General features: G+C 43.4%; 1 long non-coding RNA gene across 1 annotated transcript in view; it reads left to right on the forward strand.

Annotated features, from left to right (window-relative positions):
• The first annotated feature begins 1533 nt into the window (after positions 1–1533).
• Positions 1534–15972, forward strand: part of LOC133480058 (uncharacterized) — a 39510-nt gene continuing 25071 nt past the window's right edge. The window contains exon 1 of the long non-coding RNA XR_009789164.1: positions 1534–3038. This is a non-coding gene — a long non-coding RNA (uncharacterized LOC133480058). The remainder of the gene's footprint in view (positions 3039–15972) is intronic.

Here is a 15972-nt window from a genome sequence, read left to right on the forward strand (position 1 = left end):
AGTGATTTGAAATTCATAGATCACAGCTTCTGTTGTCTTTCGGAGGCATTACCAACAATCCTGCAGATGTAATTTGATTGAAATATTCCCCCATGGCTTGCCATGTTCATGTATATCTTTATCTGTTCCATGGCGATGTGTGACAATAAAACTCATTCAGCCATCCAGTTGAAGAAAGACAACGAAAACGAGCACATAAAAAGGAAAAAATATTCTTCACTAACACAACATGACCTTTGGCAATATTGCATCATCGTGTATTGTGGCAAAAGTCAGAGAGAGAAAAAAACAATCTCTGCTCATTTTTTCCATTGATTAGTCACAGTGCAACGCTGCCTCCCAGAAATAACTCAACAACATAAATTACAAACCACAAATGAAAACATCATTCTCTATTTAGCGATTGTTTGTCCGCTGAGGTGCAATATGTTACGCAAAAGGGGAAGTGCGCCTGTTTTCCCTCCATGATCCAGTGTAGCGGCCACTCTGAGCAAGCCAAGCATGATTAACATCCACATAAACATGACAGCCATGTCTAAGCACTCGCTTCATTTGTATGCACGCAAGGTAAAGGTCACTGCTTTTGGAAATATATAATAAGTCAGCCCCTGCAGTTTGTAAGCATGCATGCATTATTTAAAACCTTTTCACTTCACCCAAAGCGCTGTTTTAATTTTTGTTATGCCACATTTTGGTTCTTAGGCGTGCATGAAAATAAATAGTCAATAGATTTACAGTACTTGATTCAATTATATCCTGTCATTAAGCTTGTAACAGCCATGTTGTTGTTGTGGAAGGATGTGTAGAATTTCCACTATTAGCCAAGCCTGTCGGGTACCTTGTTAACCACGTCCTGTTATTTTCTATAACAGGAGCTAGATGGTCATTGCACTGCAGGAGTTCAATGACAGACTGTCAAATGTCCTCTCTCTATGTGTTCACATTCTGCAATGGATCAGCGTAAATGACCACTCAAGAAGCCGTGGGAAAAATAAGAGCACTTAGCCGAGCATAGACCTCTGTCAAGGCTGAACCGTAATTCCAAATAATGGTAGATTTCCCCGCTAGTTTAGTGACTAATGTAATGTACATGAGACAAACGCAGCAAGAAGCAGCACAGTACTTTATGTAGAAGACATTCAAGTCATTTGTAAAACTGTTCCACCTCATGCTGTTATAATAGTTGTTGCTGTTCTACTCCAGTCCTTTAAGTGAAAACAATGTGCACTGTGGTTAACAAATGCCAAACCAAATAAGAAGTCAAGAAAATCCATCCATCCATCCGTTTTCTGAGCCGCTTCTCCTCACTAGGGTCGCGGGCGTGCTGGAGCCTATCCCAGCTATCATCGGGCAGGAGGCGGGGTATACCCTGAACTGGTTGCCAGCCAATCGCAGGGCACATACAAACAAACAACCATTCGCACTCACATTCACACCTACGGGCAATTTAGAGTTGTCAATTAACCTACCACGCATGCTTTTTAGGATGTGGGAGGAAACCGGAGTGCCCAGAGAAAACCCACGCAGGGACGGGCAGAACATGCAAACTCCACACAGGTGGGACTGGGATTGAACCCCGGTCCTCATAACTTTGAGGCAGACGCTCTAACCAGTCATCCACCGTGCCGCGTCAAGAAAATCATCATGTCCAATTCAAGGTCTTCCTTTGAGCTCTAGATCGCTGCTATTTCTGTTCAAATATGTGATGTTTCTTATGCCGATGAAAAGTGCAAGCCATTAGGTAGCTCGTGAACTAATGGCGAATTCTCTAAGCTGAGAGACGGACAGCAGGTAAGTCTGCTGCGTCACCTCCCTGCTTGGTGTTATGTCAGTGTGTAGGTCCACATAAGACACACTTTAGGGCAACCATGCCCAAAGTCCGGCCCCCGGGCCAAATCCGACCCCTGTGCAAATTTCTTCCAGCCCAAAGCATCTTGTCATAAAATCAATAATATGTGGCCCGCCAGCACAGTTTCCCACAGTAAACAATACACATTCAAAAAAAGCAATTTTATATTTTACCAGCGCGTGGCAGTAGACCTGTGGCCGCACTCCCGCCACGTGACCCCTGTGTGAACTTTTACCCCTGTGGTATATTTTTAGCCAATTTCTAAAATGGCAACTGAAACTAAAAAGAGTAAAGTTGACAACAAGGGCCACAGTTTCCAGGACAAGTGGAAATCGGAGTATTTTTTTCCACTGACATACGAAACAACTGTTTCTGCCTAATTTGCCAAGAGACTGTGGCTGTTTTCAAAGAATTCAATATTAAGAGGCACTACCAGACGTAACATGCTAACTACGACAAGCTAACGGCGAAGGAACGCGCCGAAAAACGGAAGCAACTGGAAGCTGTTTTGATAGCACAGCAGCGTTTTTTTCCACAAGAGCCCGTGACTCAAATGAAAATTCTACAAAGGCGAGCTACGAGCTGGCAATGCTGATTGCCAAGCACTGCAAACCTTTTACTGAGGGTAAATTTATCAAAGACTGCGTGATGAAAATGGTGGAGAAAATTGAGCCTGAGAAAAAGCAAGAGTTTGCCAATGTTAGCCTGGGTCGTAGCACTGTGGCACGGAGGATTGGAGAAATTTCATCTGATATCAAGAGACAGTTAGAGGCAAAAGGAGTGGAGTTCGACTTTTTCCGTTAGCCTGCGACGAAAGCACGGATGCATCTGACACCGCTCAGTTACGGATTTGTTTTTGAGAGGAGTGGACAATGAAATGAACGTGTGTGAAGACCTGCTCGACCTTCAGAGCCTTAAGAACCAAACGAGAGGAATATATTTGTTTGCTTCTGTTTGTTCCACTGTAGATGACATGAAACTACAATGGAATAAAATCACTGGGATTATTACGGACAGCGCACCGGACAATTCTTGGCACGGTTATGAACATTAACAAGAACCGCGTGAGGACAAGACTAAGTGACTCTCACCTGCATGACATCTTGCGCATCAAAACCACTGCTTTTGAGCCAGACCTGGCCTGTTTACTGCAGTCGAAACACCAGTATCAGCCTTCACATTAATGCAGGTAAAAAAAAATTCTCAGTGAATTGATTTTTTTGTGATGATCAAACCACAGTTTTGTCAAATTTCTGTCATCTGATTTGACAATAGTATAGTTAAATCAGATGACAGAATAGTATAGTCACTATACTATTATTTGTCAAAATGTACTGGCATGTCAAGTTTCATAAAATGGTTTATTTGTATTTAATTTATTATTACTTTAACCACGGCACGGTGGACGACCGGTCTGCCTCAAGAGTTCTGAGGACTGGGATTCAAATCCCGGCCCCGCCTGTGTGGAATTTGCATGTCCTCCCCGTGCCTGGAATTTGCATGTCCTCCCCGTGCCTGCGTGGGTTTTCTCCGGGCACTCCGGTTTCCTCCCACATCTCAAAAAATGCGTGGTAGGTTGATTGAAGACTCTAAATTGCCCTTAGGTGTGAATGGTTGTTTGTTTATATGTGCCCTGCGATTGGCTGGCAACCAGTTCAGGGTGTACCCCGCCTCTCGCTCGAAGATGGCTGGGATAGGCTCTAGCATGCCTGCGACCCGAGTGAGGATAAGGCAGTACGGAAGATGGATGGATGGATGGATGGATTATTTTAACCTTTAACTATCCTGCTAATGCAATTGACAACAGATTCTCATTTGCAATATCGACCAAGCTGCAGACAGCAAAGTGCTATAGTAACATATTTACATGTTAATTTGCAATGGTAATGCTTCGAGGAATGTAAGGCCGAATGGTCGGCCCCCATACATTTTCATCGGACCAAATCTGGCCCTCTTTGCAAAACGTTTGGACACCCCTGCTTTAGGGAAAGTCTTTTTAAACGATGTATTAAACACAGCGGCACATGACATGCAGCCTGTGACTCACACTACATGACAGATGTTTGAGTACATGCTTCCTGCGAGTTACATACCCACAATACTTTACGTTTCAACATATTACAGTAGCCTGAGTAACAAAAAATACTTACTGGAGAATTAACAACACCAAGCCATTCTGTAAATTGTGGGATTCAGGTAAGATGCATTTTCAGGGTGTAGGCAAATGTAGTTAGCTACCTGCGCACTGTAGAGGTAGAAACGGGTTATGCTCGACACCCAAGTGCATCACTGGGCACTGTTTTAGCCACGCCCCCCAAAATGTGCTGAAAGTGAAATGGTGAAAAATAGTTTAATGCTATATCTCCACAACACAGAAATAAATTGTTCCTAGTAATTGCTTGTTTTCAGCAATTATCTTCAAACATGTATAATGTACTGTATTTAGAAACAAATCTGAATTCAATTTACAAGCTCTTTAAACAAGCATCGAAGCAACTTTCAAAGGCGGCAAGGGAGCATCGACAAGGTTCTCTGACAGAACAATGCTAATGGTTGCTAACATAATTAATGGCAAAAACAGTTACTTTGTTGGTCTATAGCACCACCCTCCTTTTTTCCCGTGGAAATCCAGAAGTATATTATGTGTTATTCTGGTAACAAACATACAAAGGCAGGGAGAAACAACTCCTATTGCCTTAAATTATAAAAGACCACAACAAAAACAATCATAACATGCATGATTGTAAACTATAATTGAAACGTTTTGTGAGACATGGTCGGGGTTAATATCATTAGTCAAAGGCCTCTAATGTTGTACAAGTTAGGATTCAACCTAAGTTTTCATGAGTGTCTCCAAAGTGGCACAAAACTCAGAGCCAAAACTTTCCTCAGTAGGGGTTTAACAGTACATTTCTGCATGGAACATTCAGTACATTACAGAGGGGTATCGAGTTCTCACACAAAACACTTTCGGTATAGTAAGAGACAGAAAGTACAACTGCCTCACGCTCTGGCTACACACCTGCTCCATAACCAAATACAGTGCAGCTCAGCAGTATGTCAATTTTGTTAACTTGTTTAAAATGGCATTACATGAATGTGAACATCAGTGCAGCACGAAAAAAACAGCCAAAGTAACAATCAGAATCATCTTTATTTGCCAAGTATGTCCAAAAAACACACAAGGAATTTGTCTCCGGTAATTGGAGCCGCTCTAGTACGACAACAGTCAATTGACAGAGAACACTTTTGAGACAAAGACATTGAGAAAAACAGTCACTGAGCAATAAAGGGTTGCTAGTTATCTGGTAATGCCGGTAAATTTATTTTTTATTTTTTGACAATTGTGCAAAAAGATGCAGAGTCCTCTAGCACTTAGAGCAGTTCGAATGACGAATATTACAATAGTCCGGTGCAATGACCCTTGTGCAAAGGGTGCTGAGACTTCAAGCGCGTAGTACGATAGTCTGGGACAATGTTGATTGTGCAAATGTTGCAGATACTCCTCAGTAAGTGTGCAAATGGGGCAGATGCTACTCTGGCATGAGTGGGCAGTATTGGTCAACAACAGATATGCAAATAGTGCAGCATGGTGAGACTACTACAGTGAGTGCACGAGTAATATATAATTGGCCCGACAGAAATGTGACAACAAACTCAAGACAAAAAATTGCCAGCATGTTGCAATGGAATTGTAGGTTAGGTGTTTAAGAAGTTGATTGCAAGAGGGAAGACGCTGTTGGAATGTCTGCTAGTTCTAGTTTGCATTGATCGGTAGCGCCTACCCGAGGGAAGGAGCTAGAAGAGCTGGTGACCGGGATGTGGAGGGTCCGAGAGGATTTTGCACGCTCTTGTCTTAGTTCTGGCAGCGTACAAGTCCTCAAGGGTGGGTAGGGGGGTACCGACAATCCTTTCAGTAGTTTTGATTGTCCGTTGCAGTCGGAGTTTGTCCTTTTTTGTAGCAGCACCAAACCAGACTGTGATGGAAGAATACAGGACTGATTGGATTTTATTTTATAGATTATTTTAAATTTGATATTAATGTATTGATTGGCGACTTTACTGCTTACTGTTTGGAGTTTTTATTTTTTTATTTTGTTGTTTTATTAAATCTGTTTCTGTTGATAGAAAAGCAGCTTTGTTTTACATTTTGCACTTATGGGCCTATCTCACTGGCAGAGATGTCGCCGAGACTGCCAAAGCTGTTCTGTCATGGCGATTCTGGGACCCGGGAAATCAAAATATTCCTTGCACTCTCACCAGGACGATGTCTGGGATATGTCCCCAGACAATGTGACAACCAATTCACCGGGGAAGTAGCTGATATAGGCCTATATACAGTATATATGTTCTTTAAATGAATATATAACATATATTGTGTGTGTTTGTGTGTGTGTGCTGCGCACTCAGCTGGCGGACCACGGACACCGGGACAGTCCTCTAATGAGGAGAATGCTTTAGGGTCCATAAAATCCCAAATATTGGGGCAATCATTCTGATATTTTCAGAGGCTAAAGTGGGTATAAGTAGAGATGTTAACTTATATTTTGGTGACAATTGATTGCAGTTTTGTGACATTACACTACGGTACACTACTCTGATAGGTTTTTCTGTATCATGAGCAGACAGAGGAGTTGCCAAAAGGTCCCCAATAAACCTGAACATGTTCAATTTCACCGCAACTCCTTGGCTCGTCTCCAGGAGACGTCAAAGAGACATCTCCACAACCATCAGAGACTCAAGTCGCCATCATGTCGGCAACTAGTCTGCAGGCCAATGGGGTAGATCTTATCGTACCTAATATGAACCAAACTGGGACCTTGAAAGCAGCGTATGTACCGAACCATGATTTTTAAGCGTACCTTTTAACCGTTAGCGTGACGTCACATGAAATGTTACTACTGATGTTCGTAAATAAGGATAAGGTGTGTATGAAGTGTTTTATTTACTTTTAGCTTTACTATTAACAGTCAGTAACTTGTAAGCTCACTTGTACGACTGTTAAAGACTGTTAAATGTAACTTTCACATTGTCTGTACAGATAGAACCTGGAACACATTATTTCAATTTCCACATTTCCCATGGGACAGACAGTTTAGTAAATTCTAACAAATAACTAAATCCCATCTACCCAGAACGGATTATGTTCAACCTTAGAGGTTCCACTGTATGAATTATTTTTCCTTACAGTGTTGCAAAAGAAAAGTAATGCAGCAGGATTAAAAGCACCTGACATGGCCTCGCCAAGTTGCAAGTTGTTGAATTCATTAAAACAGTTAGTTTTAGTATTGTGCATCAGTAGGGACAATCCTCTGGGTGTTTGCCGATTAAGTGCTGCACAAAAAAAAGCCAAAAGCGAAAAACAAGAGAAGCATTTGACCGGAGCGCAAGGAACAGAGATGAGAAATCATGATAAAAGCCAGCAGGGATGCGATTAAACTGGATCAAGGCACCTTTTATGTACAAAACAGTGATGAAAATCTACAAAGCATTTCTAACAAAAGAACACGTTGGTCAAGGTGACAATAAAGTTTGAGCAAGTCACCTGCATCTCATTAAAGAGACGACATTGCTGCTAAAATGCCGCATGCAATGGGACGTTTAAACAAATCAAATCAGTATGAATGATTTATGATTCAGTCGGAAACCAATTCTTCACTTTATGGCTCACCTGCCAAGGGGAGGATAGGTACAGGCTTTTTTTGCTTTCTAGTTTCAGGAAAGGCGGTAGCGTGTAATTAGAGGCAAACACAACCAGCAACGTAGCGAAAGCACTAAATCATATCTCGTGGGCTTTTTTTTTTCTCCCGTTGCATCACAATCTGCAAGTTTATAACGCGTGCCCACCACCTTAATATTTGGTGTAACAACGCAAGCTTGAGCGCTGATGCAACTGAATGAAACTGTCCAATTTCCCACTCTCGGCATGCTCTCGCTTTGTCCTAAATCCACATTGTTTTTTGTTTGTTTGTTTGAGTTATAATCCAAGCCAATCATCATGTTGGTATTGATTGTATTCCCCTCCATCACACTATTATTAGGGCTTGAGCACCAGGCGGTACCAAGGCCTTCTTGGAATTGCTGTGTATACTGTATTATGAATTACCTTTTTGGCGGCCTCAACCTACTCGCAAACTCACCCCTTTTTGCAAGCAAAAATGTATGTATGTATGTATGCATGTATTTTAGGGGTCCGCCCACCCCAAAGTTGTTTGCAATCTATGTACTGTATCATTGAGTCAAAAATGTAATAAAATGGCTAGTCGAAAAGTCGTAATTGGTGTTCTTACAGGTTGCGAATTGTTGCCAGTCCTTGCACTAATAATTCTATGCACTAATTCTATATAAGCAGTTTCGCTAATGTCACTCAATCAAAACTAATGGGCGCGAGGAAAAAAAATGTTTTTAATATTTTCGGAATTCTGCACATTTTGCGTTTTTCACCCGATAGTTTAGTGTTTGACAGAAAAAAAATCTTTAGTATTGACAGCTGAATTAGGCAAGGGTTGACTAAATTCTTAAATTAAGAATTATTATTTCAATTATTAGTCAAGCCACAGTGCAGCTTGAGGTAGACAGAGAGGGAGACGAAGGAAAACATTTGTTGGTAAAGAGGATAGGGAGTTGGCTGATGTAATTGAGATAGAATTAGATAGTATCAGCACCGGGGTCGCCATGAATAAACAGAGGGAGGGCATAGAGGACAATTGAGTGTGTGAAGGAGAAAAAGGCGTCCTCCTGTCGGTGTGTCTGTGTGTGCGTGCATGTCATATGCCTTCAAGCATATGTGTAGCTTGCATGAATGTGTGTGTGTGAGAGAGCGAGAGTGTGTTGATCATTGTTGTGTTGTGTGTGTGTGTGTGGGGGGGGGGGGGGGGGGGGGGGGGACTTCAACATAAGCCTCAGAACTGACAGACTGCTGCTTTCCCCAGTGGACTTTTGCCTGTTTGTGCTGCACAGAATAAAAGACATCGCTGGCGGGAGGGGGCGGGGTTAATACCTGAGGGACACTCACCTACACAAAACACCATCACACAACAACGTTTGCCTCTCTTTGTCTCACCCATATGTCTCTCAGTCTCCCCCAACAAACTCAAACTCAAACATGCACACTTATCGCTGCATCATCCCCATCAACAATCAGCAGCCAGTGCACAGTAAAGACTGACAGCACACGGCAGTGATTATAAGAACAAAAAATTATTTATGAATATGGAAAGCAGGTGCCAATCAACAAGTATTTGCAAGTAAACAACAGCATTTTTCGCGATGTGTTAAGAGGTACCACATGGGGCAACGTAACACTAATTAGTTATAATGTTCTCAACATCGTATTTTAGGCCAAACAACAATTGCTGAAGGAAGGCTTATACTGGAAGCTAACTGTCACAGGATGTCAGGTTGTTTGTTTCTTTAGCAGCACAATAAATATGTGGCATTTAGCTATAAAAGGATATACTCTGTTAGCGGATATAAGAGAAAAATAATGTTAGCTGTTCTCCCTCCACTGTTGCATTAGGATTTACATTGAATAGCTACTAGCTTTAGTGGTCGCTTTTGTTCACCTCAGAGACTTTGAACATTGTACTTGAACAAAAGAAAAGCCTGCGACACAAAGACTTATAACAACACTTGCACCAGCTCAAATGATCCCAAGAAGTTGGCTTACAACAAAGGCAAACGAACATTAGCAGTCAACTGCCGCTAAAGTTGTGTAACAATTTGTTTTCATTATTAGCTCTCGTTCAGTCTGCACTTTCTCATTCATTTACCAAGCCACCAATAGTAATTGTAAAAATGCTTTAAATTTTTCATATGAAGACAAGGTTATGCTACAAATAATGTGTTATGAAAGCAGCGTGAATTTAATCATATTTAGCATGCACTTATAAAGGTCAAGTAGATTTCTTGTCACACATGTCAGAACATGTAAAGGCAGTTGTATTTAACAATTTCAGTACGAGCCTGGCTTTCACCAGATTTAAGACAAACATGATGGCTCACATATTAAATGCTGAAGCTGTTTTTTAATTAGAGTATTTGGTAGGGGTAGTAATAGCAGAAAAAGTCAATATTATTATATTATAATAATATAATAATATACAATATTATTGCCATACAGTATTTTGTTGATGATGGCAACGACACAGTGATAATCCATATAGAATACTATCCACACTACTCATCTTATATTTAGCTTTTGGTCCAGCAGCCAGGTGGTCAAAACTTAATTTGAGAATGAATTGCTCTCCTCTTACAGCTGCAGCATGACCCGAATTTGGACATAAATTGGAACGTGCTGTAGTCTCTATCACTAAGCCATGCTGTCGCATTAGTAAAGTCATAATGACAGTAAGCAGCACGTTGGACGACTGGTTAGCACATCTGCCTCACAGTTCTGAGGACCCGGGATCAATCCGGGCTCGCCTGTGTAGAGTTTGCATGTTCTCCCCGTGCCTGCGTGGGTTTTCTCTGGGTACTCTGGTTTCCTCCCATCCTGTAGGTGCGAATGGTTGTTTATTTATATGTGCAGTGTTGAAAATGGATGGATGGATTTTGCGTTTCTGTAGCAGAAAATAATCATACAATAATTACTGTGTCAACAAAAACAATCTTAATGATAACAATTGCCACGAATGAACAAAAACTCTTTCCAAGGATCTCTAAGCTGCCAAACAAAGTGCCTGACGTAAAATACACGCACTGGACAATGCAAGAACAAATGCAGTAATAATAGGGAATGACTCACTCGGATATTTCTGTCTGATATCTTCATCACAAATGCAGACAGGGTCCAATGATAAAAGAAAAAATAACAGCTGTCTGCCGTGACTGAAAGCCCTACATCTTCCCGAGGACCCATTAGCTGTCCAACAAGTTGCCTGACATTAAATAAAGTTCAGCAACAAGCCAGTAGTGCATGCACAAAACAGCATAGTGAACTTACAACAATTGCCTCTTCTGAAGAATGCATCTTTTTTCCCCACTGGCTGTCCTTCAAAACATAATAAAAATGTTGTGGAACATTGTAGAATCATCACATACAAGGGGCGGCCACGTCATATCGAAGAGACGGTTTCTGTTGTTGTAATACTGAATTCCAGCCTAGGGAGCAACAGCGCTTCCATATCATAGCTTTAATATTAGAAGAGAATTATTAGAATATGTGATAAAATACATTTTCATTGGGTGTTTAGGTGCAATATTCAAAGCACGTAAAAATTCCCATCATATTAAAGGTAGGGCTGGGGGAGACAGTATATCTAATACACTCGATATATCACGGCTTGTTGCACGTGAGCCATATGAAATGACAATATTGTGAGTACAAATCTTCACGTAATGTTTTCTTCTTTCACTCTCTGCTGGTGGCCCTCTCACAGTAAGCAGCACACTATCCCCCCATCCAGAAAACTGCACGGACGGACGTGTTTTTGGATCAGCTTAAAGCTGAAAATATTTAATGTTCATGTTTAAAATCCAACTTTGGTGTCTTGAATCATTATACTGGTGTCATTTTTATGAGTGGAAGGGTTAATTTTAACATTTATATAGTGATTTACATGAGAAATCAAAATCTCTCTCTCTCTCTCTCTCTCTCTCTCTCTCTCTCTCTCTCTCTCTCTCTCTCTCTCTCTCTCTCTCTCTATATATATATATATATACACACACACACCCCCGCGCACACACACACACGGGGTCTCCTATCTCTGGGGTTGAGGTCACCGAGGTGGTTAATAAGCTCCTTGGTGTCAAGGCCCCAGGGGTGGATGAGATGCAGAGTTCCTAAAGGCTCTGGATGTTGTAGGGCTGTCCTGGTTGACATGGCTCTGCAACATCGCGTGGACATCGGGCACAGTGCCTCTGGATTGGCAGACTGGGGTGGTGGTCCCCCTTTTTAAGAAGGGTGTGTTCCAACTACAGGGGGATCACACTCCTCAGCCTCCCTGCTAAGATCTATAAAGGGGTGCTGCAGACGAGGGTCCGTCAGGAAGTCGAATCTCAGATTCAGGAGGAGCAGTGTGGTTTTCGTCCTGGCCGTGGAACAGTGACCAATTCTTTACCCTCGGCAGGGTCCTCAAGGGTGCATGGGAGTTCGCCCAATTAGTCAACGTGTTTTGTGGACTTGGAGAAGGCGTTCGACCATGTCCCTGTGGGGGGTGCTTTGAGAGTATGGGGTACCGAACCCCCTGATATGGGCTGTTTGGACCCTGTACGTCCGGTGTCAGAATTTGGTCCGCATTGCTGGCAGTAAGTTGGACTCGTTTCCGGTGAAGGTTGGACTCCGCCAAGGCTGCCCTTTGTCACCGATTCTGTTCATAACTTTTATGAAGAATTTCTACGCGCAGCTGAGGCATAGAGGGGGTCCGGTTTGGTGGCCTCACTATTGCGTCTCTGCTTTTTGCAGATGATGTGGTTCTGTTGGCTTCATCAAGCCATGATCTCCAACTCTCACTGGAACGGTTCGCAGCTGAGTGTGAAGCGGCTGGGATGAAAATTAGCACCTCCAAATCAGAAACCATGGTCCTCAGTCAGAAAAGGATGGAATGCCCTCTCCAGGTCGGGGATGAGATCCTGCCCCAAGTGGAGGAGTTCAAGTATCTTGGGGTCTTGTTCACGAGGAGGGAAGAATGGAACGGGAGATCAACAGGCGGATCGGTGTAGCGTCTGCAGTGATGCAGACTTTGTATCGGTTTGTTGTGGTGAAGAAGGAGCGGAGCCGAAAGGTGAAGCTCTCAATTTGCCGGTCAATCTACATTCCCACCCTCACCTATGATCACGAGCTGTGGATCGTGACCGAAAGAACAAGACCGGCTGAAATGAGTTTCCTCCGCAGGGTGTCCGGGCTCTCCCTTAGAGATAGGGTGAGAAGCTCAGTCATCCGCGAGGGGTAGAGCTGCTGCTCCTCCACATTGAGAGTAGCCAGATGAGGTGGCTCGGGCATGAGGATGCCTCCTGGACGCCTCCCTGGTGAGGTGTTCCGGGCACGTCCCACCGGGAGGAGACCCCAGGGACGACCCAGGACACGCTGGAAAGACTATGTCTCCCGGCTGGCCTGGGAATGCCTCGGGATCCCCCCGGAGGAGCTGAATGAAGTGGCTGGTAAAAGGGAAGTCTGGGCTTCCCTGCTAAAGCTATTGCCCCCGCGACCCGACCTCCGATAAGCGGAAAAAAAATGGATGGATATATATATATATATATATTTATATAGTGTATCGCGATATAGCCTAAAAATATCGAGATATTGGTTTTGGGCCATATCATGCAGCCCTAATTAAAGGGCCAAAATCATCATGAAGTACAGTTGGCTGTTTAGACACAATATTCATAGTACATACAAATTCACATAGAGTAGTAAAGGGCCAAAATCATCATGAAGTACAGTTGACATCCATATTTGGCACTAATGTATCGATAGTAAAAGAAATTGATATTGATATTTTGCCCTAAACCTAATATTTAGCATGAGCAATAATTTTTAAAAGTAGCAAGTGTTTTTTTTAGTGTTGTGATTGTTCTGGGTTCATGCAACAAGTTATGGCACTGACCTACTATTTTTCATACATGTTTCTTGATGAGTACGTTGATACTTGATCTTGGGTATCTGCTAAATATGGGGCTTCAGCATCAGAAGCTTAGCATAGCCACGTGATGGGAATAGAACATACGCTTCCAAGCTGATGGTAGAGGGTACACATGCACACTAGCTTGTCCCGAACAGCGATAGACATGTCTGTGTTGAATGAGAGCATGTCCTGGCTAGTCTCCCTAGAAGCAGCCCTTGAGGAGCCACAATGAATCCCCCCCCTCCTTTTGAGTGGTGGCCGGTGAGGGGCAGATCCATTGTTAAGGACAGCTGGGCCTCCTTGTTTCTTGGATACTCTCTGGGGGTAATGTGCACCCAATATGAGGGGATTGGGTTTCTACCACCCACACTCCCTCTATCCTTCCATGCTTCCCAACCCCCAACACATCTGCAGCAGCAGCAGAATTGGCTGTGACTGTGCTTCCAGTTTAGGACATCTCAGGATGAAAAAGCTATCATAAATAAATGTGCACCCAGTACCCTCCTGAGACCTAAGCCTTTTAATATAGCCTTGCTCGTTGAGATTAGAAGGATAATGATAAGTATTCATTGTACAAGTAACTACCACTTGTAATACCAGTCGTATGGCTATGATAATAATATTTTCATTTGTATGATTCTGTTTTAATTCAGATCTTATTCGATCCTGATTTCAATCTAGCTCTGGAATCGTATCCCATATAATTTTTGGAGCACAAAGGATTTTGATTAAATTTACTGTATGTTTCAAAATAGCAGTAGTATGGCTATGATAATCATATTTTCATTTGTTTGAGTGTCTTTTAATTCAGATCTTATTTGATCCTGATTTCGATCTAGCTCTGGAATCGTAATTCATGTAATTTTTGGAACACAAAGGATTTTGATGAAATTTACTCTCTAAGTTTTCCCACATGGTTGATGTAACAGGGGACAAGTTACAGACTTTGTCAATGCCGGTTTAAGTGACAACTACTTTTGGACACATGAACTGTCCAGACGGTCTGTTACTTCCGATATCAGTTAAATCGGGGTCTGTTAAATTGAGGTTCCACTGTACTCCCATGTTAAAAAACAGACATGCAAACACCAAATGCATGAAAAAGGTGACCAAAAAAAACATTGTAGGGAGAGTCTGGGGGGGATCCCGGGGCCCCCCGCAGAGAATTTACTTTGATTTGAACATAAATTAAGCAATCTGGAAGACTCTGAACAGTACAATAAGGCCAAATAATAATAATAATAAACCTGCGTGGGTTTTCTCCGGGCGCTCTGCTTTCTTTCCACTTCCCAAAAACACACAGGGTAGGTTAAGTGAAGGCTCTAAATTGCCCGTAGGTGGGAATGTGAGTGTGAATATGTGCCCTGCGATTGGCTGGCCTCAGCATTGCATCTCTGCTTTTTGGAGATGATGATGTTCTGTTGGCCTCATCAAGCCGTGACCTCCAACTCTCACTGGAGCGGTTTGCAGCATAGTGTGACGCGGCTGGGATGAAAATCAGCGCCTCCAAATCTGAGACCATGGTCTTCAGTCAAAAAAGGGTGGCGTGCCCTCTCTAGGTCGGGGATGAGATCCTGCCCCAAGTGGAGTCTTTCTCCACGGCCTCACCTAACTCCTTCCACACCTGAGTTTTTGCTTCAGCAACCACCAAAGCTGCTTTCGCTTGGCCAGCCGGTACCCATCAGCTGCCTTAGGAGTCCCACAGGACAAAAAGGCCCAATAGGACTCCTTCTTCAGCTTGACAGCTTGTCCACCAACGGGTTCTGGAATTGCGGCCACAACAGGCACCGACCGCCTTATGGCCAGAGCTCCGGTCGGCCGCCTCAGCAATGGAGGCGCGGAACATGGTCCACTCGGACTCAATGTCCCCCGCCTCCCCCCGGAACATGAGCAAAGTTTTGTCTGAGGTGGGAGTTGAAACTCCTTCTGACAAGCGATTCTCCCAGACGTTCCCAGCAGACCCTCACAATACGTTTGGGCCTGTCAGGTCGGACCGGCATCTTCCCCCAGCATCGGACCCAACTCACCACAAGGTGGTGATCGATTCACAGCTCCGCCCCTCTCTTCACCCGAGTGTTCAAGACATGCGGCCGCAAGTCCAATGACACAATCACAAATTCGATCATCGAACTGCGACCTAGGGTGTCCTGGTGCCAAGTACACGTGTTGACACCCTTATGCTTGAACATGGTGTTCGTTATGGACAATCTGTGGTGAGCACAGAAGTCCAATAGCTGAACACTGCTCTGGTTCTGATCGGGGGATGGGGCCATTCCTCCCAATCATGCCCTTCCAGGTCTCACTGTCATTGCACACGTAAGCATTGAATTCTCCTTGCAGAACAATGGAATCGCCAGCGGGAGCACTCTCCAGCACCCCCTCAAAGGACTCCAAAAAGGCTGGGTATTCTGAACAGCTGTTTGGTGCATAGGCACAAACAACAGTCAGGACCTGTCCCCCAACCCGAAGGCGGAGGGAGGCTAACTTCTCGTCCACCGGGGTGAACCTCAATGTACAGGCGCCGAGCCAGGGGGCAATAAGTATACACACACCTGC

This window comes from Phyllopteryx taeniolatus, chromosome 6 (genome assembly GCF_024500385.1).
Source record: "Phyllopteryx taeniolatus isolate TA_2022b chromosome 6, UOR_Ptae_1.2, whole genome shotgun sequence".
NCBI classification, from domain to species: domain Eukaryota; kingdom Metazoa; phylum Chordata; class Actinopteri; order Syngnathiformes; family Syngnathidae; genus Phyllopteryx; species Phyllopteryx taeniolatus.